This window comes from Triturus cristatus, chromosome 11 (assembly GCF_964204655.1).
Source record: "Triturus cristatus chromosome 11, aTriCri1.1, whole genome shotgun sequence".
Lineage (NCBI taxonomy): Eukaryota > Metazoa > Chordata > Amphibia > Caudata > Salamandridae > Triturus > Triturus cristatus.
In genome coordinates, this window is record NC_140594.1 from 1,142,978,194 (window position 1) to 1,143,003,250 (window position 25,057).

At 45.9% G+C, this 25,057-nt stretch overlaps 11 non-coding genes across 11 annotated transcripts; all 11 read left to right on the forward strand.

Annotated features, from left to right (window-relative positions):
• Positions 1 to 1,219: 1,219 nt before the first annotated feature.
• TRNAG-UCC (transfer RNA glycine (anticodon UCC)) lies at positions 1,220 to 1,291 on the forward strand. Its single transcript has one exon. It is a non-coding gene; the product is annotated as a tRNA-Gly (tRNA).
• A 2,592-nt stretch (positions 1,292 to 3,883) lies between these two features.
• TRNAG-UCC (transfer RNA glycine (anticodon UCC)) lies at positions 3,884 to 3,955 on the forward strand. The gene has a single exon. It is a non-coding gene; the product is annotated as a tRNA-Gly (tRNA).
• Positions 3,956 to 7,069: 3,114 nt separating this feature from the next.
• On the forward strand, positions 7,070 to 7,141 carry TRNAG-UCC (transfer RNA glycine (anticodon UCC)). The gene has a single exon. It is a non-coding gene; the product is annotated as a tRNA-Gly (tRNA).
• Positions 7,142 to 8,662: 1,521 nt separating this feature from the next.
• TRNAG-UCC (transfer RNA glycine (anticodon UCC)) lies at positions 8,663 to 8,734 on the forward strand. Its single transcript has one exon. It is a non-coding gene; the product is annotated as a tRNA-Gly (tRNA).
• A 1,521-nt stretch (positions 8,735 to 10,255) lies between these two features.
• TRNAG-UCC (transfer RNA glycine (anticodon UCC)) lies at positions 10,256 to 10,327 on the forward strand. The gene has a single exon. It is a non-coding gene; the product is annotated as a tRNA-Gly (tRNA).
• Positions 10,328 to 11,848: 1,521 nt separating this feature from the next.
• Positions 11,849 to 11,920, forward strand: TRNAG-UCC (transfer RNA glycine (anticodon UCC)). The gene has a single exon. It is a non-coding gene; the product is annotated as a tRNA-Gly (tRNA).
• A 2,592-nt stretch (positions 11,921 to 14,512) lies between these two features.
• TRNAG-UCC (transfer RNA glycine (anticodon UCC)) lies at positions 14,513 to 14,584 on the forward strand. Its single transcript has one exon. It is a non-coding gene; the product is annotated as a tRNA-Gly (tRNA).
• A 3,114-nt stretch (positions 14,585 to 17,698) lies between these two features.
• TRNAG-UCC (transfer RNA glycine (anticodon UCC)) lies at positions 17,699 to 17,770 on the forward strand. Its single transcript has one exon. It is a non-coding gene; the product is annotated as a tRNA-Gly (tRNA).
• Positions 17,771 to 19,291: 1,521 nt separating this feature from the next.
• TRNAG-UCC (transfer RNA glycine (anticodon UCC)) lies at positions 19,292 to 19,363 on the forward strand. The gene has a single exon. It is a non-coding gene; the product is annotated as a tRNA-Gly (tRNA).
• Positions 19,364 to 22,477: 3,114 nt separating this feature from the next.
• TRNAG-UCC (transfer RNA glycine (anticodon UCC)) lies at positions 22,478 to 22,549 on the forward strand. The gene has a single exon. It is a non-coding gene; the product is annotated as a tRNA-Gly (tRNA).
• Positions 22,550 to 24,070: 1,521 nt separating this feature from the next.
• Positions 24,071 to 24,142, forward strand: TRNAG-UCC (transfer RNA glycine (anticodon UCC)). The gene has a single exon. It is a non-coding gene; the product is annotated as a tRNA-Gly (tRNA).
• The last annotated feature ends 915 nt before the right edge of the window (positions 24,143 to 25,057 follow it).

Here is a 25,057-nt window from a genome sequence, read left to right on the forward strand (position 1 = left end):
TCTAGCCTCTGAAAATAATAGGCAAGATCCACCGATAAATCTGGCAAAAGTCCCCAAGATTTTGTGCATACTTGTGTTCTCACCTGAATGCAGCGCCACCTTGTAACCATCGGATGTAACTGCGGCTCAGAAAAATGTTTTATCAGAGGGCAAGTTGAGAGGACTCCAAGTGGCAGATTTCCACGGAAAGAGCCTCTCACTGCAGCAGGAAGGTTGGATACTTCAAATTGGCATAGTTTCCTGTCCAGCGTCCTCTCACGTCCCGAACGCTCCCAAACGCTCAAAAGCCTCACACCGGGCAAGCCCTCACCGGGTAGATCTCTGGCTCCCAGGTAAAGCCAAATCCTGAGTATGCTAGTGCTAGGATCACAGAGAAAGGACAGGGACAGAGAGCTGCTGTCTTGGTAAAGGCCTGAAACGGCTAATTCCTAAGAGGGTCTGCACTTTCAGTTATGACTGACTGTGAGTGGGGAAGATGAAGATTTTCTGTACCCAGCATACCTTGCGATGTGCTTAGGCAAATGAGGAGAGAGCCCCACCAATCCCTTGCCACTCCGCTGAAAGCTCCTCCTCTGCATAAAGAGAGCACTTTCACAAGGGAGCAGAGTGGCGCAGCGGAAGCGTGCTGGGCCCATAACCCAGAGGTCGATGGATCGAAACCATCCTCTGCTAATATTGCTTGATTTTTCTTCCTAGGACTAATCTGTCATTTCCACCCTGCCAGCAAGGAAAAGCGCAGGCTTGTGCTAGCTATGTGAGAAAAGACTTCTCAACTATCTGTCTCTGCTGTAAATCAAGAGAGTGATCGTCAAAGGATCAACCCTATACTTTGAAAGTAAAGATACCCAATTAGAAGCATAAATGACAGGTGGGACCTTCACACGTTTTTCGGGGCATGCTTTGAATTTCATTCTTCCCTTTTTGTTCTGCTTTTATCAATCTCCTATGCATTTCATGGAATTTACTCCCTTTCTCTTCGCTGCTTTGCTTCCGATGCTGCCCATATGCTCATTTCCACTATTTGTACTGCTGCTTTCCATTTCTTCTCTTCTGCACAGCTTTATCCTTGGTTTCAATCCCCAGTTCTTTACCCTCTGCAAGACAATTTCTACAGCTTTTCATGTTGGTATCCACACCAAATGCACGATTGGAACCGGTGCAAGATTGCCACTGCACTCGGCGTTGTAACATCTGGAACCTAGAGGACACACATCAGAGGGTGTTGGTGGTATAGTGGTGAGCATAGCTGCCTTCCAAGCAGTTGACCCGGGTTCGATTCCCGGCCAACGCAGTGCAAATATTTATATATTCTCCAAGCAGGATATATTTTAATGCAACATGTCACAAAACTGAAATATCAGAAACAGAATAATCAGCCGTTATATAAAAAAATAAACAAACACGTAGGTAGACATCTCGATCGCCTCATCTGCTACATTCATTGTCCCAATATATGCTATTTTCCATAAAGCACTCACCACTCACATGTGCTGATAATAAATATTTTGCTGGGGGCAGGCAATGAAAGGGCTGAGCCCCGACCAGACATTATAACCCCAGCATCCCTATTTTAAAAAGCATTTCTAGGCGATATCTAGCCTCTGAAAATAATAGGCAAGATCCACCGATAAATCTGGCAAAAGTCCCCAAGATTTTGTGCATACTTGTGCTCTCACCTGAATGCAGCGCCACCTTGTAACCATCGGATGTAACTGCGACTCAGAAAAATGTTTTATCAGAGGGCAAGTTGAGATGACTCCAAGTGGCAGATTTCCACGGAAAGAGCCTCTCGCTGCAGCAGGAAGGTTGGATACTTCAAATTGGCATAGTTTCCTGTCCAGCGTCCTCTCACGTCCCGAACGCTCCCAAACGCTCAAAAGCCTCACACCGGGCAAGCCCTCACCGGGTAGATCTCTGGCTCCCAGGTAAAGCCAAATCCTGAGTATGCTAGTGCTAGGATCACAGAGAAAGGACAGGGACAGAGAGCTGCTGTCTTGGTAAAGGCCTGAAACGGCTAATTCCTAAGAGGGTCTGCACTTTCAGTTATGACTGACTGTGAGTGGGGAAGATGAAGATTTTCTGTACCCAGCATACCTTGCGATGTGCTTAGGCAAATGAGGAGAGAGCCCCACCAATCCCTTGCCACTCCGCTGAAAGCTCCTCCTCTGCATAAAGAGAGCACTTTCACAAGGGAGCAGAGTGGCGCAGCGGAAGCGTGCTGGGCCCATAACCCAGAGGTCGATGGATCGAAACCATCCTCTGCTAATATTGCTTGATTTTTCTTCCTAGGACTAATCTGTCATTTCCACCCTGCCAGCAAGGAAAAGCGCAGGCTTGTGCTAGCTATGTGAGAAAAGACTTCTCAACTATCTGTCTCTGCTGTAAATCAAGAGAGTGATCGTCAAAGGATCAACCCTATACTTTGAAAGTAAAGATACCCAATTAGAAGCATAAATGACAGGTGGGACCTTCACACGTTTTTCGGGGCATGCTTTGAATTTCATTCTTCCCTTTTTGTTCTGCTTTTATCAATCTCCTATGCATTTCATGGAATTTACTCCCTTTCTCTTCGCTGCTTTGCTTCCGATGCTGCCCATATGCTCATTTCCACTATTTGTACTGCTGCTTTCCATTTCTTCTCTTCTGCACAGCTTTATCCTTGGTTTCAATCCCCAGTTCTTTACCCTCTGCAAGACAATTTCTACAGCTTTTCATGTTGGTATCCACACCAAGATTTTGTGCATACTTGTGCTCTCACCTGAATGCAGCGCCACCTTGTAACCATCGGATGTAACTGCGACTCAGAAAAATGTTTTATCAGAGGGCAAGTTGAGATGACTCCAAGTGGCAGATTTCCACGGAAAGAGCCTCTCGCTGCAGCAGGAAGGTTGGATACTTCAAATTGGCATAGTTTCCTGTCCAGCGTCCTCTCACGTCCCGAACGCTCCCAAACGCTCAAAAGCCTCGCCCTCACCGGGTAGATCTCTGGCTCCCAGGTAAAGCCAAATCCTGAGTATGCTAGTGCTAGGATCACAGAGAAAGGACAGGGACAGAGAGCTGCTGTCTTGGTAAAGGCCTGAAACGGCTAATTCCTAAGAGGGTCTGCACTTTCAGTTATGACTGACTGTGAGTGGGGAAGATGAAGATTTTCTGTACCCAGCATACCTTGCGATGTGCTTAGGCAAATGAGGAGAGAGCCCCACCAATCCCTTGCCACTCCGCTGAAAGCTCCTCCTCTGCATAAAGAGAGCACTTTCACAAGGGAGCAGAGTGGCGCAGCGGAAGCGTGCTGGGCCCATAACCCAGAGGTCGATGGATCGAAACCATCCTCTGCTAATATTGCTTGATTTTTCTTCCTAGGACTAATCTGTCATTTCCACCCTGCCAGCAAGGAAAAGCGCAGGCTTGTGCTAGCTATGTGAGAAAAGACTTCTCAACTATCTGTCTCTGCTGTAAATCAAGAGAGTGATCGTCAAAGGATCAAAACTATACTTTGAAAGTAAAGATACCCAATTAGAAGCATAAATGACAGGTGGGACCTTCACACGTTTTTCGGGGCATGCTTTGAATTTAATTCTTCCCTTTTTGTTCTGCTTTTATCAATCTCCTATGCATTTCATGGAATTTACTCCCTTTCTCTTCGCTGCTTTGCTTCCGATGCTGCCCATATGCTCATTTCCACTATTTGTACTGCTGCTTTCCATTTCTTCTCTTCTGCACAGCTTTATCCTTGGTTTCAATCCCCAGTTCTTTACCCACTGCAAGACAATTTCTACAGCTTTTCATGTTGGTATCCACACCAAATGCACGATTGGAACCGGTGCAAGATTGCCACTGCACTCGGCGTTGTAACATCTGGAACCTAGAGGACACACATCAGAGGGCGTTGGTGGTATAGTGGTGAGCATAGCTGCCTTCCAAGCAGTTGACCCGGGTTCGATTCCCGGCCAACGCAGTGCAAATATTTATATATTCTCCAAGCAGGATATATTTTAATGCAACATGTCACAAAACTGAAATATCAGAAATAGAATAATCAGCCGTTATATAAAAAAATAATCAAACACGTAGGTAGACATCTCGATCGCCTCATCTGCTACATTCATTGTCCCAATATATGCTATTTTCCATAAAGCACTCACCACTCACATGTGCTGATAATAAATATTTTGCTGGGGGCAGGCAATGAAAGGGCTGCGCCCCGACCAGAAATTATAACCCCAGCATCCCTATGTTAAAAAGCATTTCTAGGCGATATCTAGCCTCTGAAAATAATAGGCAAGATCCACCGATAAATCTGGCAAAAGTCCCCAAGATTTTGTGCATACTTGTGTTCTCACCTGAATGCAGCGCCACCTTGTAACCATCGGATGTAACTGCGGCTCAGAAAAATGTTTTATCAGAGGGCAAGTTGAGAGGACTCCAAGTGGCAGATTTCCACGGAAAGAGCCTCTCACTGCAGCAGGAAGGTTGGATACTTCAAATTGGCATAGTTTCCTGTCCAGCGTCCTCTCACGTCCCGAACGCTCCCAAACGCTCAAAAGCCTCACACCGGGCAAGCCCTCACCGGGTAGATCTCTGGCTCCCAGGTAAAGCCAAATCCTGAGTATGCTAGTGCTAGGATCACAGAGAAAGGACAGGGACAGAGAGCTGCTGTCTTGGTAAAGGCCTGAAACGGCTAATTCCTAAGAGGGTCTGCACTTTCAGTTATGACTGACTGTGAGTGGGGAAGATGAAGATTTTCTGTACCCAGCATACCTTGCGATGTGCTTAGGCAAATGAGGAGAGAGCCCCACCAATCCCTTGCCACTCCGCTGAAAGCTCCTCCTCTGCATAAAGAGAGCACTTTCACAAGGGAGCAGAGTGGCGCAGCGGAAGCGTGCTGGGCCCATAACCCAGAGGTCGATGGATCGAAACCATCCTCTGCTAATATTGCTTGATTTTTCTTCCTAGGACTAATCTGTCATTTCCACCCTGCCAGCAAGGAAAAGCGCAGGCTTGTGCTAGCTATGTGAGAAAAGACTTCTCAACTATCTGTCTCTGCTGTAAATCAAGAGAGTGATCGTCAAAGGATCAACCCTATACTTTGAAAGTAAAGATACCCAATTAGAAGCATAAATGACAGGTGGGACCTTCACACGTTTTTCGGGGCATGCTTTGAATTTCATTCTTCCCTTTTTGTTCTGCTTTTATCAATCTCCTATGCATTTCATGGAATTTACTCCCTTTCTCTTCGCTGCTTTGCTTCCGATGCTGCCCATATGCTCATTTCCACTATTTGTACTGCTGCTTTCCATTTCTTCTCTTCTGCACAGCTTTATCCTTGGTTTCAATCCCCAGTTCTTTACCCTCTGCAAGACAATTTCTACAGCTTTTCATGTTGGTATCCACACCAAATGCACGATTGGAACCGGTGCAAGATTGCCACTGCACTCGGCGTTGTAACATCTGGAACCTAGAGGACACACATCAGAGGGTGTTGGTGGTATAGTGGTGAGCATAGCTGCCTTCCAAGCAGTTGACCCGGGTTCGATTACCGGCCAACGCAGTGCAAATATTTATATATTCTCCAAGCAGGATATATTTTAATGCAACATGTCACAAAACTGAAATATCAGAAACAGAATAATCAGCCGTTATATAAAAAAATAAACAAACACGTAGGTAGACATCTCGATCGCCTCATCTGCTACATTCATTGTCCCAATATATGCTATTTTCCATAAAGCACTCACCACTCACATGTGCTGATAATAAATATTTTGCTGGGGGCAGGCAATGAAAGGGCTGAGCCCCGACCAGACATTATAACCCCAGCATCCCTATTTTAAAAAGCATTTCTAGGCGATATCTAGCCTCTGAAAATAATAGGCAAGATCCACCGATAAATCTGGCAAAAGTCCCCAAGATTTTGTGCATACTTGTGCTCTCACCTGAATGCAGCGCCACCTTGTAACCATCGGATGTAACTGCGACTCAGAAAAATGTTTTATCAGAGGGCAAGTTGAGATGACTCCAAGTGGCAGATTTCCACGGAAAGAGCCTCTCGCTGCAGCAGGAAGGTTGGATACTTCAAATTGGCATAGTTTCCTGTCCAGCGTCCTCTCACGTCCCGAACGCTCCCAAACGCTCAAAAGCCTCACACCGGGCAAGCCCTCACCGGGTAGATCTCTGGCTCCCAGGTAAAGCCAAATCCTGAGTATGCTAGTGCTAGGATCACAGAGAAAGGACAGGGACAGAGAGCTGCTGTCTTGGTAAAGGCCTGAAACGGCTAATTCCTAAGAGGGTCTGCACTTTCAGTTATGACTGACTGTGAGTGGGGAAGATGAAGATTTTCTGTACCCAGCATACCTTGCGATGTGCTTAGGCAAATGAGGAGAGAGCCCCACCAATCCCTTGCCACTCCGCTGAAAGCTCCTCCTCTGCATAAAGAGAGCACTTTCACAAGGGAGCAGAGTGGCGCAGCGGAAGCGTGCTGGGCCCATAACCCAGAGGTCGATGGATCGAAACCATCCTCTGCTAATATTGCTTGATTTTTCTTCCTAGGACTAATCTGTCATTTCCACCCTGCCAGCAAGGAAAAGCGCAGGCTTGTGCTAGCTATGTGAGAAAAGACTTCTCAACTATCTGTCTCTGCTGTAAATCAAGAGAGTGATCGTCAAAGGATCAAAACTATACTTTGAAAGTAAAGATACCCAATTAGAAGCATAAATGACAGGTGGGACCTTCACACGTTTTTCGGGGCATGCTTTGAATTTAATTCTTCCCTTTTTGTTCTGCTTTTATCAATCTCCTATGCATTTCATGGAATTTACTCCCTTTCTCTTCGCTGCTTTGCTTCCGATGCTGCCCATATGCTCATTTCCACTATTTGTACTGCTGCTTTCCATTTCTTCTCTTCTGCACAGCTTTATCCTTGGTTTCAATCCCCAGTTCTTTACCCACTGCAAGACAATTTCTACAGCTTTTCATGTTGGTATCCACACCAAATGCACGATTGGAACCGGTGCAAGATTGCCACTGCACTCGGCGTTGTAACATCTGGAACCTAGAGGACACACATCAGAGGGCGTTGGTGGTATAGTGGTGAGCATAGCTGCCTTCCAAGCAGTTGACCCGGGTTCGATTCCCGGCCAACGCAGTGCAAATATTTATATATTCTCCAAGCAGGATATATTTTAATGCAACATGTCACAAAACTGAAATATCAGAAACAGAATAATCAGCCGTTATATAAAAAAATAATCAAACACGTAGGTAGACATCTCGATCGCCTCATCTGCTACATTCATTGTCCCAATATATGCTATTTTCCATAAAGCACTCACCACTCACATGTGCTGATAATAAATATTTTGCTGGGGGCAGGCAATGAAAGGGCTGCGCCCCGACCAGAAATTATAACCCCAGCATCCCTATGTTAAAAAGCATTTCTAGGCGATATCTAGCCTCTGAAAATAATAGGCAAGATCCACCGATAAATCTGGCAAAAGTCCCCAAGATTTTGTGCATACTTGTGTTCTCACCTGAATGCAGCGCCACCTTGTAACCATCGGATGTAACTGCGGCTCAGAAAAATGTTTTATCAGAGGGCAAGTTGAGAGGACTCCAAGTGGCAGATTTCCACGGAAAGAGCCTCTCACTGCAGCAGGAAGGTTGGATACTTCAAATTGGCATAGTTTCCTGTCCAGCGTCCTCTCACGTCCCGAACGCTCCCAAACGCTCAAAAGCCTCACACCGGGCAAGCCCTCACCGGGTAGATCTCTGGCTCCCAGGTAAAGCCAAATCCTGAGTATGCTAGTGCTAGGATCACAGAGAAAGGACAGGGACAGAGAGCTGCTGTCTTGGTAAAGGCCTGAAACGGCTAATTCCTAAGAGGGTCTGCACTTTCAGTTATGACTGACTGTGAGTGGGGAAGATGAAGATTTTCTGTACCCAGCATACCTTGCGATGTGCTTAGGCAAATGAGGAGAGAGCCCCACCAATCCCTTGCCACTCCGCTGAAAGCTCCTCCTCTGCATAAAGAGAGCACTTTCACAAGGGAGCAGAGTGGCGCAGCGGAAGCGTGCTGGGCCCATAACCCAGAGGTCGATGGATCGAAACCATCCTCTGCTAATATTGCTTGATTTTTCTTCCTAGGACTAATCTGTCATTTCCACCCTGCCAGCAAGGAAAAGCGCAGGCTTGTGCTAGCTATGTGAGAAAAGACTTCTCAACTATCTGTCTCTGCTGTAAATCAAGAGAGTGATCGTCAAAGGATCAACCCTATACTTTGAAAGTAAAGATACCCAATTAGAAGCATAAATGACAGGTGGGACCTTCACACGTTTTTCGGGGCATGCTTTGAATTTCATTCTTCCCTTTTTGTTCTGCTTTTATCAATCTCCTATGCATTTCATGGAATTTACTCCCTTTCTCTTCGCTGCTTTGCTTCCGATGCTGCCCATATGCTCATTTCCACTATTTGTACTGCTGCTTTCCATTTCTTCTCTTCTGCACAGCTTTATCCTTGGTTTCAATCCCCAGTTCTTTACCCTCTGCAAGACAATTTCTACAGCTTTTCATGTTGGTATCCACACCAAATGCACGATTGGAACCGGTGCAAGATTGCCACTGCACTCGGCGTTGTAACATCTGGAACCTAGAGGACACACATCAGAGGGTGTTGGTGGTATAGTGGTGAGCATAGCTGCCTTCCAAGCAGTTGACCCGGGTTCGATTCCCGGCCAACGCAGTGCAAATATTTATATATTCTCCAAGCAGGATATATTTTAATGCAACATGTCACAAAACTGAAATATCAGAAACAGAATAATCAGCCGTTATATAAAAAAATAAACAAACACGTAGGTAGACATCTCGATCGCCTCATCTGCTACATTCATTGTCCCAATATATGCTATTTTCCATAAAGCACTCACCACTCACATGTGCTGATAATAAATATTTTGCTGGGGGCAGGCAATGAAAGGGCTGAGCCCCGACCAGACATTATAACCCCAGCATCCCTATTTTAAAAAGCATTTCTAGGCGATATCTAGCCTCTGAAAATAATAGGCAAGATCCACCGATAAATCTGGCAAAAGTCCCCAAGATTTTGTGCATACTTGTGCTCTCACCTGAATGCAGCGCCACCTTGTAACCATCGGATGTAACTGCGACTCAGAAAAATGTTTTATCAGAGGGCAAGTTGAGATGACTCCAAGTGGCAGATTTCCACGGAAAGAGCCTCTCGCTGCAGCAGGAAGGTTGGATACTTCAAATTGGCATAGTTTCCTGTCCAGCGTCCTCTCACGTCCCGAACGCTCCCAAACGCTCAAAAGCCTCACACCGGGCAAGCCCTCACCGGGTAGATCTCTGGCTCCCAGGTAAAGCCAAATCCTGAGTATGCTAGTGCTAGGATCACAGAGAAAGGACAGGGACAGAGAGCTGCTGTCTTGGTAAAGGCCTGAAACGGCTAATTCCTAAGAGGGTCTGCACTTTCAGTTATGACTGACTGTGAGTGGGGAAGATGAAGATTTTCTGTACCCAGCATACCTTGCGATGTGCTTAGGCAAATGAGGAGAGAGCCCCACCAATCCCTTGCCACTCCGCTGAAAGCTCCTCCTCTGCATAAAGAGAGCACTTTCACAAGGGAGCAGAGTGGCGCAGCGGAAGCGTGCTGGGCCCATAACCCAGAGGTCGATGGATCGAAACCATCCTCTGCTAATATTGCTTGATTTTTCTTCCTAGGACTAATCTGTCATTTCCACCCTGCCAGCAAGGAAAAGCGCAGGCTTGTGCTAGCTATGTGAGAAAAGACTTCTCAACTATCTGTCTCTGCTGTAAATCAAGAGAGTGATCGTCAAAGGATCAACCCTATACTTTGAAAGTAAAGATACCCAATTAGAAGCATAAATGACAGGTGGGACCTTCACACGTTTTTCGGGGCATGCTTTGAATTTCATTCTTCCCTTTTTGTTCTGCTTTTATCAATCTCCTATGCATTTCATGGAATTTACTCCCTTTCTCTTCGCTGCTTTGCTTCCGATGCTGCCCATATGCTCATTTCCACTATTTGTACTGCTGCTTTCCATTTCTTCTCTTCTGCACAGCTTTATCCTTGGTTTCAATCCCCAGTTCTTTACCCTCTGCAAGACAATTTCTACAGCTTTTCATGTTGGTATCCACACCAAATGCACGATTGGAACCGGTGCAAGATTGCCACTGCACTCGGCGTTGTAACATCTGGAACCTAGAGGACACACATCAGAGGGTGTTGGTGGTATAGTGGTGAGCATAGCTGCCTTCCAAGCAGTTGACCCGGGTTCGATTCCCGGCCAACGCAGTGCAAATATTTATATATTCTCCAAGCAGGATATATTTTAATGCAACATGTCACAAAACTGAAATATCAGAAACAGAATAATCAGCCGTTATATAAAAAAATAAACAAACACGTAGGTAGACATCTCGATCGCCTCATCTGCTACATTCATTGTCCCAATATATGCTATTTTCCATAAAGCACTCACCACTCACATGTGCTGATAATAAATATTTTGCTGGGGGCAGGCAATGAAAGGGCTGAGCCCCGACCAGACATTATAACCCCAGCATCCCTATTTTAAAAAGCATTTCTAGGCGATATCTAGCCTCTGAAAATAATAGGCAAGATCCACCGATAAATCTGGCAAAAGTCCCCAAGATTTTGTGCATACTTGTGCTCTCACCTGAATGCAGCGCCACCTTGTAACCATCGGATGTAACTGCGACTCAGAAAAATGTTTTATCAGAGGGCAAGTTGAGATGACTCCAAGTGGCAGATTTCCACGGAAAGAGCCTCTCGCTGCAGCAGGAAGGTTGGATACTTCAAATTGGCATAGTTTCCTGTCCAGCGTCCTCTCACGTCCCGAACGCTCCCAAACGCTCAAAAGCCTCACACCGGGCAAGCCCTCACCGGGTAGATCTCTGGCTCCCAGGTAAAGCCAAATCCTGAGTATGCTAGTGCTAGGATCACAGAGAAAGGACAGGGACAGAGAGCTGCTGTCTTGGTAAAGGCCTGAAACGGCTAATTCCTAAGAGGGTCTGCACTTTCAGTTATGACTGACTGTGAGTGGGGAAGATGAAGATTTTCTGTACCCAGCATACCTTGCGATGTGCTTAGGCAAATGAGGAGAGAGCCCCACCAATCCCTTGCCACTCCGCTGAAAGCTCCTCCTCTGCATAAAGAGAGCACTTTCACAAGGGAGCAGAGTGGCGCAGCGGAAGCGTGCTGGGCCCATAACCCAGAGGTCGATGGATCGAAACCATCCTCTGCTAATATTGCTTGATTTTTCTTCCTAGGACTAATCTGTCATTTCCACCCTGCCAGCAAGGAAAAGCGCAGGCTTGTGCTAGCTATGTGAGAAAAGACTTCTCAACTATCTGTCTCTGCTGTAAATCAAGAGAGTGATCGTCAAAGGATCAAAACTATACTTTGAAAGTAAAGATACCCAATTAGAAGCATAAATGACAGGTGGGACCTTCACACGTTTTTCGGGGCATGCTTTGAATTTAATTCTTCCCTTTTTGTTCTGCTTTTATCAATCTCCTATGCATTTCATGGAATTTACTCCCTTTCTCTTCGCTGCTTTGCTTCCGATGCTGCCCATATGCTCATTTCCACTATTTGTACTGCTGCTTTCCATTTCTTCTCTTCTGCACAGCTTTATCCTTGGTTTCAATCCCCAGTTCTTTACCCACTGCAAGACAATTTCTACAGCTTTTCATGTTGGTATCCACACCAAATGCACGATTGGAACCGGTGCAAGATTGCCACTGCACTCGGCGTTGTAACATCTGGAACCTAGAGGACACACATCAGAGGGCGTTGGTGGTATAGTGGTGAGCATAGCTGCCTTCCAAGCAGTTGACCCGGGTTCGATTCCCGGCCAACGCAGTGCAAATATTTATATATTCTCCAAGCAGGATATATTTTAATGCAACATGTCACAAAACTGAAATATCAGAAACAGAATAATCAGCCGTTATATAAAAAAATAATCAAACACGTAGGTAGACATCTCGATCGCCTCATCTGCTACATTCATTGTCCCAATATATGCTATTTTCCATAAAGCACTCACCACTCACATGTGCTGATAATAAATATTTTGCTGGGGGCAGGCAATGAAAGGGCTGCGCCCCGACCAGAAATTATAACCCCAGCATCCCTATGTTAAAAAGCATTTCTAGGCGATATCTAGCCTCTGAAAATAATAGGCAAGATCCACCGATAAATCTGGCAAAAGTCCCCAAGATTTTGTGCATACTTGTGTTCTCACCTGAATGCAGCGCCACCTTGTAACCATCGGATGTAACTGCGGCTCAGAAAAATGTTTTATCAGAGGGCAAGTTGAGAGGACTCCAAGTGGCAGATTTCCACGGAAAGAGCCTCTCACTGCAGCAGGAAGGTTGGATACTTCAAATTGGCATAGTTTCCTGTCCAGCGTCCTCTCACGTCCCGAACGCTCCCAAACGCTCAAAAGCCTCACACCGGGCAAGCCCTCACCGGGTAGATCTCTGGCTCCCAGGTAAAGCCAAATCCTGAGTATGCTAGTGCTAGGATCACAGAGAAAGGACAGGGACAGAGAGCTGCTGTCTTGGTAAAGGCCTGAAACGGCTAATTCCTAAGAGGGTCTGCACTTTCAGTTATGACTGACTGTGAGTGGGGAAGATGAAGATTTTCTGTACCCAGCATACCTTGCGATGTGCTTAGGCAAATGAGGAGAGAGCCCCACCAATCCCTTGCCACTCCGCTGAAAGCTCCTCCTCTGCATAAAGAGAGCACTTTCACAAGGGAGCAGAGTGGCGCAGCGGAAGCGTGCTGGGCCCATAACCCAGAGGTCGATGGATCGAAACCATCCTCTGCTAATATTGCTTGATTTTTCTTCCTAGGACTAATCTGTCATTTCCACCCTGCCAGCAAGGAAAAGCGCAGGCTTGTGCTAGCTATGTGAGAAAAGACTTCTCAACTATCTGTCTCTGCTGTAAATCAAGAGAGTGATCGTCAAAGGATCAACCCTATACTTTGAAAGTAAAGATACCCAATTAGAAGCATAAATGACAGGTGGGACCTTCACACGTTTTTCGGGGCATGCTTTGAATTTCATTCTTCCCTTTTTGTTCTGCTTTTATCAATCTCCTATGCATTTCATGGAATTTACTCCCTTTCTCTTCGCTGCTTTGCTTCCGATGCTGCCCATATGCTCATTTCCACTATTTGTACTGCTGCTTTCCATTTCTTCTCTTCTGCACAGCTTTATCCTTGGTTTCAATCCCCAGTTCTTTACCCTCTGCAAGACAATTTCTACAGCTTTTCATGTTGGTATCCACACCAAGATTTTGTGCATACTTGTGCTCTCACCTGAATGCAGCGCCACCTTGTAACCATCGGATGTAACTGCGACTCAGAAAAATGTTTTATCAGAGGGCAAGTTGAGATGACTCCAAGTGGCAGATTTCCACGGAAAGAGCCTCTCGCTGCAGCAGGAAGGTTGGATACTTCAAATTGGCATAGTTTCCTGTCCAGCGTCCTCTCACGTCCCGAACGCTCCCAAACGCTCAAAAGCCTCGCCCTCACCGGGTAGATCTCTGGCTCCCAGGTAAAGCCAAATCCTGAGTATGCTAGTGCTAGGATCACAGAGAAAGGACAGGGACAGAGAGCTGCTGTCTTGGTAAAGGCCTGAAACGGCTAATTCCTAAGAGGGTCTGCACTTTCAGTTATGACTGACTGTGAGTGGGGAAGATGAAGATTTTCTGTACCCAGCATACCTTGCGATGTGCTTAGGCAAATGAGGAGAGAGCCCCACCAATCCCTTGCCACTCCGCTGAAAGCTCCTCCTCTGCATAAAGAGAGCACTTTCACAAGGGAGCAGAGTGGCGCAGCGGAAGCGTGCTGGGCCCATAACCCAGAGGTCGATGGATCGAAACCATCCTCTGCTAATATTGCTTGATTTTTCTTCCTAGGACTAATCTGTCATTTCCACCCTGCCAGCAAGGAAAAGCGCAGGCTTGTGCTAGCTATGTGAGAAAAGACTTCTCAACTATCTGTCTCTGCTGTAAATCAAGAGAGTGATCGTCAAAGGATCAAAACTATACTTTGAAAGTAAAGATACCCAATTAGAAGCATAAATGACAGGTGGGACCTTCACACGTTTTTCGGGGCATGCTTTGAATTTAATTCTTCCCTTTTTGTTCTGCTTTTATCAATCTCCTATGCATTTCATGGAATTTACTCCCTTTCTCTTCGCTGCTTTGCTTCCGATGCTGCCCATATGCTCATTTCCACTATTTGTACTGCTGCTTTCCATTTCTTCTCTTCTGCACAGCTTTATCCTTGGTTTCAATCCCCAGTTCTTTACCCACTGCAAGACAATTTCTACAGCTTTTCATGTTGGTATCCACACCAAATGCACGATTGGAACCGGTGCAAGATTGCCACTGCACTCGGCGTTGTAACATCTGGAACCTAGAGGACACACATCAGAGGGCGTTGGTGGTATAGTGGTGAGCATAGCTGCCTTCCAAGCAGTTGACCCGGGTTCGATTCCCGGCCAACGCAGTGCAAATATTTATATATTCTCCAAGCAGGATATATTTTAATGCAACATGTCACAAAACTGAAATATCAGAAATAGAATAATCAGCCGTTATATAAAAAAATAATCAAACACGTAGGTAGACATCTCGATCGCCTCATCTGCTACATTCATTGTCCCAATATATGCTATTTTCCATAAAGCACTCACCACTCACATGTGCTGATAATAAATATTTTGCTGGGGGCAGGCAATGAAAGGGCTGCGCCCCGACCAGAAATTATAACCCCAGCATCCCTATGTTAAAAAGCATTTCTAGGCGATATCTAGCCTCTGAAAATAATAGGCAAGATCCACCGATAAATCTGGCAAAAGTCCCCAAGATTTTGTGCATACTTGTGTTCTCACCTGAATGCAGCGCCACCTTGTAACCATCGGATGTAACTGCGGCTCAGAAAAATGTTTTATCAGAGGGCAAGTTGAGAGGACTCCAAGTGGCAGATTTCCACGGAAAGAGCCTCTCACTGCAGCAGGAAGGTTGGATACTTCAAATTGGCATAGTTTCCTGTCCAGCGTCCTCTCACGTCCCGAACGCTCCCAAACGCTCAAAAGCCTCACACCGGGCAAGCCCTCACCGGGTAGATCTCTGGCTCCCAGGTAAAGCCAAATCCTGAGTATGCTAGTGCTAGGATCACAGAGAAAGGACAGGGACAGAGAGCTGCTGTCTTGGTAAAGGCCTGAAACGGCTAATTCCTAAGAGGGTCTGCACTTTCAGTTATGACTGACTGTGAGTGGGGAAGATGAAGATTTTCTGTACCCAGCATACCTTGCGATGTGCTTAGGCAAATGAGGAGAGAGCCCCACCAATCCCTTGCCACTCCGCTGAAAGCTCCTCCTCTGCATAAAGAGAGCACTTTCACAAGGGAGCAGAGTGGCGCAGCGGAAGCGTGCTGGGCCCATAACCCAGAGGTCGATGGATCGAAACCATCCTCTGCTAATATTGCTTGATTTTTCTTCCTAGGACTAATCTGTCATTTCCACCCTGCCAGCAAGGAAAAGCGCAGGCTTGTGCTAGCTATGTGAGAAAAGACTTCTCAACTATCTGTCTCTGCTGTAAATCAAGAGAGTGATCGTCAAAGGATCAACCCTATACTTTGAAAGTAAAGATACCCAATTAGAAGCATAAATGACAGGTGGGACCTTCACACGTTTTTCGGGGCATGCTTTGAATTTCATTCTTCCCTTTTTGTTCTGCTTTTATCAATCTCCTATGCATTTCATGGAATTTACTCCCTTTCTCTTCGCTGCTTTGCTTCCGATGCTGCCCATATGCTCATTTCCACTATTTGTACTGCTGCTTTCCATTTCTTCTCTTCTGCACAGCTTTATCCTTGGTTTCAATCCCCAGTTCTTTACCCTCTGCAAGACAATTTCTACAGCTTTTCATGTTGGTATCCACACCAAATGCACGATTGGAACCGGTGCAAGATTGCCACTGCACTCGGCGTTGTAACATCTGGAACCTAGAGGACACACATCAGAGGGTGTTGGTGGTATAGTGGTGAGCATAGCTGCCTTCCAAGCAGTTGACCCGGGTTCGATTACCGGCCAACGCAGTGCAAATATTTATATATTCTCCAAGCAGGATATATTTTAATGCAACATGTCACAAAACTGAAATATCAGAAACAGAATAATCAGCCGTTATATAAAAAAATAAACAAACACGTAGGTAGACATCTCGATCGCCTCATCTGCTACATTCATTGTCCCAATATATGCTATTTTCCATAAAGCACTCACCACTCACATGTGCTGATAATAAATATTTTGCTGGGGGCAGGCAATGAAAGGGCTGAGCCCCGACCAGACATTATAACCCCAGCATCCCTATTTTAAAAAGCATTTCTAGGCGATATCTAGCCTCTGAAAATAATAGGCAAGATCCACCGATAAATCTGGCAAAAGTCCCCAAGATTTTGTGCATACTTGTGCTCTCACCTGAATGCAGCGCCACCTTGTAACCATCGGATGTAACTGCGACTCAGAAAAATGTTTTATCAGAGGGCAAGTTGAGATGACTCCAAGTGGCAGATTTCCACGGAAAGAGCCTCTCGCTGCAGCAGGAAGGTTGGATACTTCAAATTGGCATAGTTTCCTGTCCAGCGTCCTCTCACGTCCCGAACGCTCCCAAACGCTCAAAAGCCTCACACCGGGCAAGCCCTCACCGGGTAGATCTCTGGCTCCCAGGTAAAGCCAAATCCTGAGTATGCTAGTGCTAGGATCACAGAGAAAGGACAGGGACAGAGAGCTGCTGTCTTGGTAAAGGCCTGAAACGGCTAATTCCTAAGAGGGTCTGCACTTTCAGTTATGACTGACTGTGAGTGGGGAAGATGAAGATTTTCTGTACCCAGCATACCTTGCGATGTGCTTAGGCAAATGAGGAGAGAGCCCCACCAATCCCTTGCCACTCCGCTGAAAGCTCCTCCTCTGCATAAAGAGAGCACTTTCACAAGGGAGCAGAGTGGCGCAGCGGAAGCGTGCTGGGCCCATAACCCAGAGGTCGATGGATCGAAACCATCCTCTGCTAATATTGCTTGATTTTTCTTCCTAGGACTAATCTGTCATTTCCACCCTGCCAGCAAGGAAAAGCGCAGGCTTGTGCTAGCTATGTGAGAAAAGACTTCTCAACTATCTGTCTCTGCTGTAAATCAAGAGAGTGATCGTCAAAGGATCAAAACTATACTTTGAAAGTAAAGATACCCAATTAGAAGCATAAATGACAGGTGGGACCTTCACACGTTTTTCGGGGCATGCTTTGAATTTAATTCTTCCCTTTTTGTTCTGCTTTTATCAATCTCCTATGCATTTCATGGAATTTACTCCCTTTCTCTTCGCTGCTTTGCTTCCGATGCTGCCCATATGCTCATTTCCACTATTTGTACTGCTGCTTTCCATTTCTTCTCTTCTGCACAGCTTTATCCTTGGTTTCAATCCCCAGTTCTTTACCCACTGCAAGACAATTTCTACAGCTTTTCATGTTGGTATCCACACCAAATGCACGATTGGAACCGGTGCAAGATTGCCACTGCACTCGGCGTTGTAACATCTGGAACCTAGAGGACACACATCAGAGGGCGTTGGTGGTATAGTGGTGAGCATAGCTGCCTTCCAAGCAGTTGACCCGGGTTCGATTCCCGGCCAACGCAGTGCAAATATTTATATATTCTCCAAGCAGGATATATTTTAATGCAACATGTCACAAAACTGAAATATCAGAAACAGAATAATCAGCCGTTATATAAAAAAATAATCAAACACGTAGGTAGACATCTCGATCGCCTCATCTGCTACATTCATTGTCCCAATATATGCTATTTTCCATAAAGCACTCACCACTCACATGTGCTGATAATAAATATTTTGCTGGGGGCAGGCAATGAAAGGGCTGCGCCCCGACCAGAAATTATAACCCCAGCATCCCTATGTTAAAAAGCATTTCTAGGCGATATCTAGCCTCTGAAAATAATAGGCAAGATCCACCGATAAATCTGGCAAAAGTCCCCAAGATTTTGTGCATACTTGTGTTCTCACCTGAATGCAGCGCCACCTTGTAACCATCGGATGTAACTGCGGCTCAGAAAAATGTTTTATCAGAGGGCAAGTTGAGAGGACTCCAAGTGGCAGATTTCCACGGAAAGAGCCTCTCACTGCAGCAGGAAGGTTGGATACTTCAAATTGGCATAGTTTCCTGTCCAGCGTCCTCTCACGTCCCGAACGCTCCCAAACGCTCAAAAGCCTCACACCGGGCAAGCCCTCACCGGGTAGATCTCTGGCTCCCAGGTAAAGCCAAATCCTGAGTATGCTAGTGCTAGGATCACAGAGAAAGGACAGGGACAGAGAGCTGCTGTCTTGGTAAAGGCCTGAAACGGCTAATTCCTAAGAGGGTCTGCACTTTCAGTTATGACTGACTGTGAGTGGGGAAGATGAAGATTTTCTGTACCCAGCATACCTTGCGATGTGCTTAGGCAAATGAGGAGAGAGCCCCACCAATCCCTTGCCACTCCGCTGAAAGCTCCTCCTCTGCATAAAGAGAGCACTTTCACAAGGGAGCAGAGTGGCGCAGCGGAAGCGTGCTGGGCCCATAACCCAGAGGTCGATGGATCGAAACCATCCTCTGCTAATATTGCTTGATTTTTCTTCCTAGGACTAATCTGTCATTTCCACCCTGCCAGCAAGGAAAAGCGCAGGCTTGTGCTAGCTATGTGAGAAAAGACTTCTCAACTATCTGTCTCTGCTGTAAATCAAGAGAGTGATCGTCAAAGGATCAAAACTATACTTTGAAAGTAAAGATACCCAATTAGAAGCATAAATGACAGGTGGGACCTTCACACGTTTTTCGGGGCATGCTTTGAATTTAATTCTTCCCTTTTTGTTCTGCTTTTATCAATCTCCTATGCATTTCATGGAATTTACTCCCTTTCTCTTCGCTGCTTTGCTTCCGATGCTGCCCATATGCTCATTTCCACTATTTGTACTGCTGCTTTCCATTTCTTCTCTTCTGCACAGCTTTATCCTTGGTTTCAATCCCCAGTTCTTTACCCACTGCAAGACAATTTCTACAGCTTTTCATGTTGGTATCCACACCAAATGCACGATTGGAACCGGTGCAAGATTGCCACTGCACTCGGCGTTGTAACATCTGGAACCTAGAGGACACACATCAGAGGGCGTTGGTGGTATAGTGGTGAGCATAGCTGCCTTCCAAGCAGTTGACCCGGGTTCGATTCCCGGCCAACGCAGTGCAAATATTTATATATTCTCCAAGCAGGATATATTTTAATGCAACATGTCACAAAACTGAAATATCAGAAATAGAATAATCAGCCGTTATATAAAAAAATAATCAAACACGTAGGTAGACATCTCGATCGCCTCATCTGCTACATTCATTGTCCCAATATATGCTATTTTCCATAAAGCACTCACCACTCACATGTGCTGATAATAAATATTTTGCTGGGGGCAGGCAATGAAAGGGCTGCGCCCCGACCAGAAATTATAACCCCAGCATCCCTATGTTAAAAAGCATTTCTAGGCGATATCTAGCCTCTGAAAATAATAGGCAAGATCCACCGATAAATCTGGCAAAAGTCCCCAAGATTTTGTGCATACTTGTGTTCTCACCTGAATGCAGCGCCACCTTGTAACCATCGGATGTAACTGCGGCTCAGAAAAATGTTTTATCAGAGGGCAAGTTGAGAGGACTCCAAGTGGCAGATTTCCACGGAAAGAGCCTCTCACTGCAGCAGGAAGGTTGGATACTTCAAATTGGCATAGTTTCCTGTCCAGCGTCCTCTCACGTCCCGAACGCTCCCAAACGCTCAAAAGCCTCACACCGGGCAAGCCCTCACCGGGTAGATCTCTGGCTCCCAGGTAAAGCCAAATCCTGAGTATGCTAGTGCTAGGATCACAGAGAAAGGACAGGGACAGAGAGCTGCTGTCTTGGTAAAGGCCTGAAACGGCTAATTCCTAAGAGGGTCTGCACTTTCAGTTATGACTGACTGTGAGTGGGGAAGATGAAGATTTTCTGTACCCAGCATACCTTGCGATGTGCTTAGGCAAATGAGGAGAGAGCCCCACCAATCCCTTGCCACTCCGCTGAAAGCTCCTCCTCTGCATAAAGAGAGCACTTTCACAAGGGAGCAGAGTGGCGCAGCGGAAGCGTGCTGGGCCCATAACCCAGAGGTCGATGGATCGAAACCATCCTCTGCTAATATTGCTTGATTTTTCTTCCTAGGACTAATCTGTCATTTCCACCCTGCCAGCAAGGAAAAGCGCAGGCTTGTGCTAGCTATGTGAGAAAAGACTTCTCAACTATCTGTCTCTGCTGTAAATCAAGAGAGTGATCGTCAAAGGATCAACCCTATACTTTGAAAGTAAAGATACCCAATTAGAAGCATAAATGACAGGTGGGACCTTCACACGTTTTTCGGGGCATGCTTTGAATTTCATTCTTCCCTTTTTGTTCTGCTTTTATCAATCTCCTATGCATTTCATGGAATTTACTCCCTTTCTCTTCGCTGCTTTGCTTCCGATGCTGCCCATATGCTCATTTCCACTATTTGTACTGCTGCTTTCCATTTCTTCTCTTCTGCACAGCTTTATCCTTGGTTTCAATCCCCAGTTCTTTACCCTCTGCAAGACAATTTCTACAGCTTTTCATGTTGGTATCCACACCAAATGCACGATTGGAACCGGTGCAAGATTGCCACTGCACTCGGCGTTGTAACATCTGGAACCTAGAGGACACACATCAGAGGGTGTTGGTGGTATAGTGGTGAGCATAGCTGCCTTCCAAGCAGTTGACCCGGGTTCGATTACCGGCCAACGCAGTGCAAATATTTATATATTCTCCAAGCAGGATATATTTTAATGCAACATGTCACAAAACTGAAATATCAGAAACAGAATAATCAGCCGTTATATAAAAAAATAAACAAACACGTAGGTAGACATCTCGATCGCCTCATCTGCTACATTCATTGTCCCAATATATGCTATTTTCCATAAAGCACTCACCACTCACATGTGCTGATAATAAATATTTTGCTGGGGGCAGGCAATGAAAGGGCTGAGCCCCGACCAGACATTATAACCCCAGCATCCCTATTTTAAAAAGCATTTCTAGGCGATATCTAGCCTCTGAAAATAATAGGCAAGATCCACCGATAAATCTGGCAAAAGTCCCCAAGATTTTGTGCATACTTGTGCTCTCACCTGAATGCAGCGCCACCTTGTAACCATCGGATGTAACTGCGACTCAGAAAAATGTTTTATCAGAGGGCAAGTTGAGATGACTCCAAGTGGCAGATTTCCACGGAAAGAGCCTCTCGCTGCAGCAGGAAGGTTGGATACTTCAAATTGGCATAGTTTCCTGTCCAGCGTCCTCTCACGTCCCGAACGCTCCCAAACGCTCAAAAGCCTCACACCGGGCAAGCCCTCACCGGGTAGATCTCTGGCTCCCAGGTAAAGCCAAATCCTGAGTATGCTAGTGCTAGGATCACAGAGAAAGGACAGGGACAGAGAGCTGCTGTCTTGGTAAAGGCCTGAAACGGCTAATTCCTAAGAGGGTCTGCACTTTCAGTTATGACTGACTGTGAGTGGGGAAGATGAAGATTTTCTGTACCCAGCATACCTTGCGATGTGCTTAGGCAAATGAGGAGAGAGCCCCACCAATCCCTTGCCACTCCGCTGAAAGCTCCTCCTCTGCATAAAGAGAGCACTTTCACAAGGGAGCAGAGTGGCGCAGCGGAAGCGTGCTGGGCCCATAACCCAGAGGTCGATGGATCGAAACCATCCTCTGCTAATATTGCTTGATTTTTCTTCCTAGGACTAATCTGTCATTTCCACCCTGCCAGCAAGGAAAAGCGCAGGCTTGTGCTAGCTATGTGAGAAAAGACTTCTCAACTATCTGTCTCTGCTGTAAATCAAGAGAGTGATCGTCAAAGGATCAAAACTATACTTTGAAAGTAAAGATACCCAATTAGAAGCATAAATGACAGGTGGGACCTTCACACGTTTTTCGGGGCATGCTTTGAATTTAATTCTTCCCTTTTTGTTCTGCTTTTATCAATCTCCTATGCATTTCATGGAATTTACTCCCTTTCTCTTCGCTGCTTTGCTTCCGATGCTGCCCATATGCTCATTTCCACTATTTGTACTGCTGCTTTCCATTTCTTCTCTTCTGCACAGCTTTATCCTTGGTTTCAATCCCCAGTTCTTTACCCACTGCAAGACAATTTCTACAGCTTTTCATGTTGGTATCCACACCAAATGCACGATTGGAACCGGTGCAAGATTGCCACTGCACTCGGCGTTGTAACATCTGGAACCTAGAGGACACACATCAGAGGGCGTTGGTGGTATAGTGGTGAGCATAGCTGCCTTCCAAGCAGTTGACCCGGGTTCGATTCCCGGCCAACGCAGTGCAAATATTTATATATTCTCCAAGCAGGATATATTTTAATGCAACATGTCACAAAACTGAAATATCAGAAACAGAATAATCAGCCGTTATATAAAAAAATAATCAAACACGTAGGTAGACATCTCGATCGCCTCATCTGCTACATTCATTGTCCCAATATATGCTATTTTCCATAAAGCACTCACCACTCACATGTGCTGATAATAAATATTTTGCTGGGGGCAGGCAATGAAAGGGCTGCGCCCCGACCAGAAATTATAACCCCAGCATCCCTATGTTAAAAAGCATTTCTAGGCGATATCTAGCCTCTGAAAATAATAGGCAAGATCCACCGATAAATCTGGCAAAAGTCCCCAAGATTTTGTGCATACTTGTGTTCTCACCTGAATGCAGCGCCACCTTGTAACCATCGGATGTAACTGCGGCTCAGAAAAATGTTTTATCAGAGGGCAAGTTGAGAGGACTCCAAGTGGCAGATTTCCACGGAAAGAGCCTCTCACTGCAGCAGGAAGGTTGGATACTTCAAATTGGCATAGTTTCCTGTCCAGCGTCCTCTCACGTCCCGAACGCTCCCAAACGCTCAAAAGCCTCACACCGGGCAAGCCCTCACCGGGTAGATCTCTGGCTCCCAGGTAAAGCCAAATCCTGAGTATGCTAGTGCTAGGATCACAGAGAAAGGACAGGGACAGAGAGCTGCTGTCTTGGTAAAGGCCTGAAACGGCTAATTCCTAAGAGGGTCTGCACTTTCAGTTATGACTGACTGTGAGTGGGGAAGATGAAGATTTTCTGTACCCAGCATACCTTGCGATGTGCTTAGGCAAATGAGGAGAGAGCCCCACCAATCCCTTGCCACTCCGCTGAAAGCTCCTCCTCTGCATAAAGAGAGCACTTTCACAAGGGAGCAGAGTGGCGCAGCGGAAGCGTGCTGGGCCCATAACCCAGAGGTCGATGGATCGAAACCATCCTCTGCTAATATTGCTTGATTTTTCTTCCTAGGACTAATCTGTCATTTCCACCCTGCCAGCAAGGAAAAGCGCAGGCTTGTGCTAGCTATGTGAGAAAAGACTTCTCAACTATCTGTCTCTGCTGTAAATCAAGAGAGTGATCGTCAAAGGATCAACCCTATACTTTGAAAGTAAAGATACCCAATTAGAAGCATAAATGACAGGTGGGACCTTCACACGTTTTTCGGGGCATGCTTTGAATTTCATTCTTCCCTTTTTGTTCTGCTTTTATCAATCTCCTATGCATTTCATGGAATTTACTCCCTTTCTCTTCGCTGCTTTGCTTCCGATGCTGCCCATATGCTCATTTCCACTATTTGTACTGCTGCTTTCCATTTCTTCTCTTCTGCACAGCTTTATCCTTGGTTTCAATCCCCAGTTCTTTACCCTCTGCAAGACAATTTCTACAGCTTTTCATGTTGGTATCCACACCAAATGCACGATTGGAACCGGTGCAAGATTGCCACTGCACTCGGCGTTGTAACATCTGGAACCTAGAGGACACACATCAGAGGGTGTTGGTGGTATAGTGGTGAGCATAGCTGCCTTCCAAGCAGTTGACCCGGGTTCGATTCCCGGCCAACGCAGTGCAAATATTTATATATTCTCCAAGCAGGATATATTTTAATGCAACATGTCACAAAACTGAAATATCAGAAACAGAATAATCAGCCGTTATATAAAAAAATAAACAAACACGTAGGTAGACATCTCGATCGCCTCATCTGCTACATTCATTGTCCCAATATATGCTATTTTCCATAAAGCACTCACCACTCACATGTGCTGATAATAAATATTTTGCTGGGGGCAGGCAATGAAAGGGCTGAGCCCCGACCAGACATTATAACCCCAGCATCCCTATTTTAAAAAGCATTTCTAGGCGATATCTAGCCTCTGAAAATAATAGGCAAGATCCACCGATAAATCTGGCAAAAGTCCCCAAGATTTTGTGCATACTTGTGCTCTCACCTGAATGCAGCGCCACCTTGTAACCATCGGATGTAACTGCGACTCAGAAAAATGTTTTATCAGAGGGCAAGTTGAGATGACTCCAAGTGGCAGATTTCCACGGAAAGAGCCTCTCGCTGCAGCAGGAAGGTTGGATACTTCAAATTGGCATAGTTTCCTGTCCAGCGTCCTCTCACGTCCCGAACGCTCCCAAACGCTCAAAAGCCTCACACCGGGCAAGCCCTCACCGGGTAGATCTCTGGCTCCCAGGTAAAGCCAAATCCTGAGTATGCTAGTGCTAGGATCACAGAGAAAGGACAGGGACAGAGAGCTGCTGTCTTGGTAAAGGCCTGAAACGGCTAATTCCTAAGAGGGTCTGCACTTTCAGTTATGACTGACTGTGAGTGGGGAAGATGAAGATTTTCTGTACCCAGCATACCTTGCGATGTGCTTAGGCAAATGAGGAGAGAGCCCCACCAATCCCTTGCCACTCCGCTGAAAGCTCCTCCTCTGCATAAAGAGAGCACTTTCACAAGGGAGCAGAGTGGCGC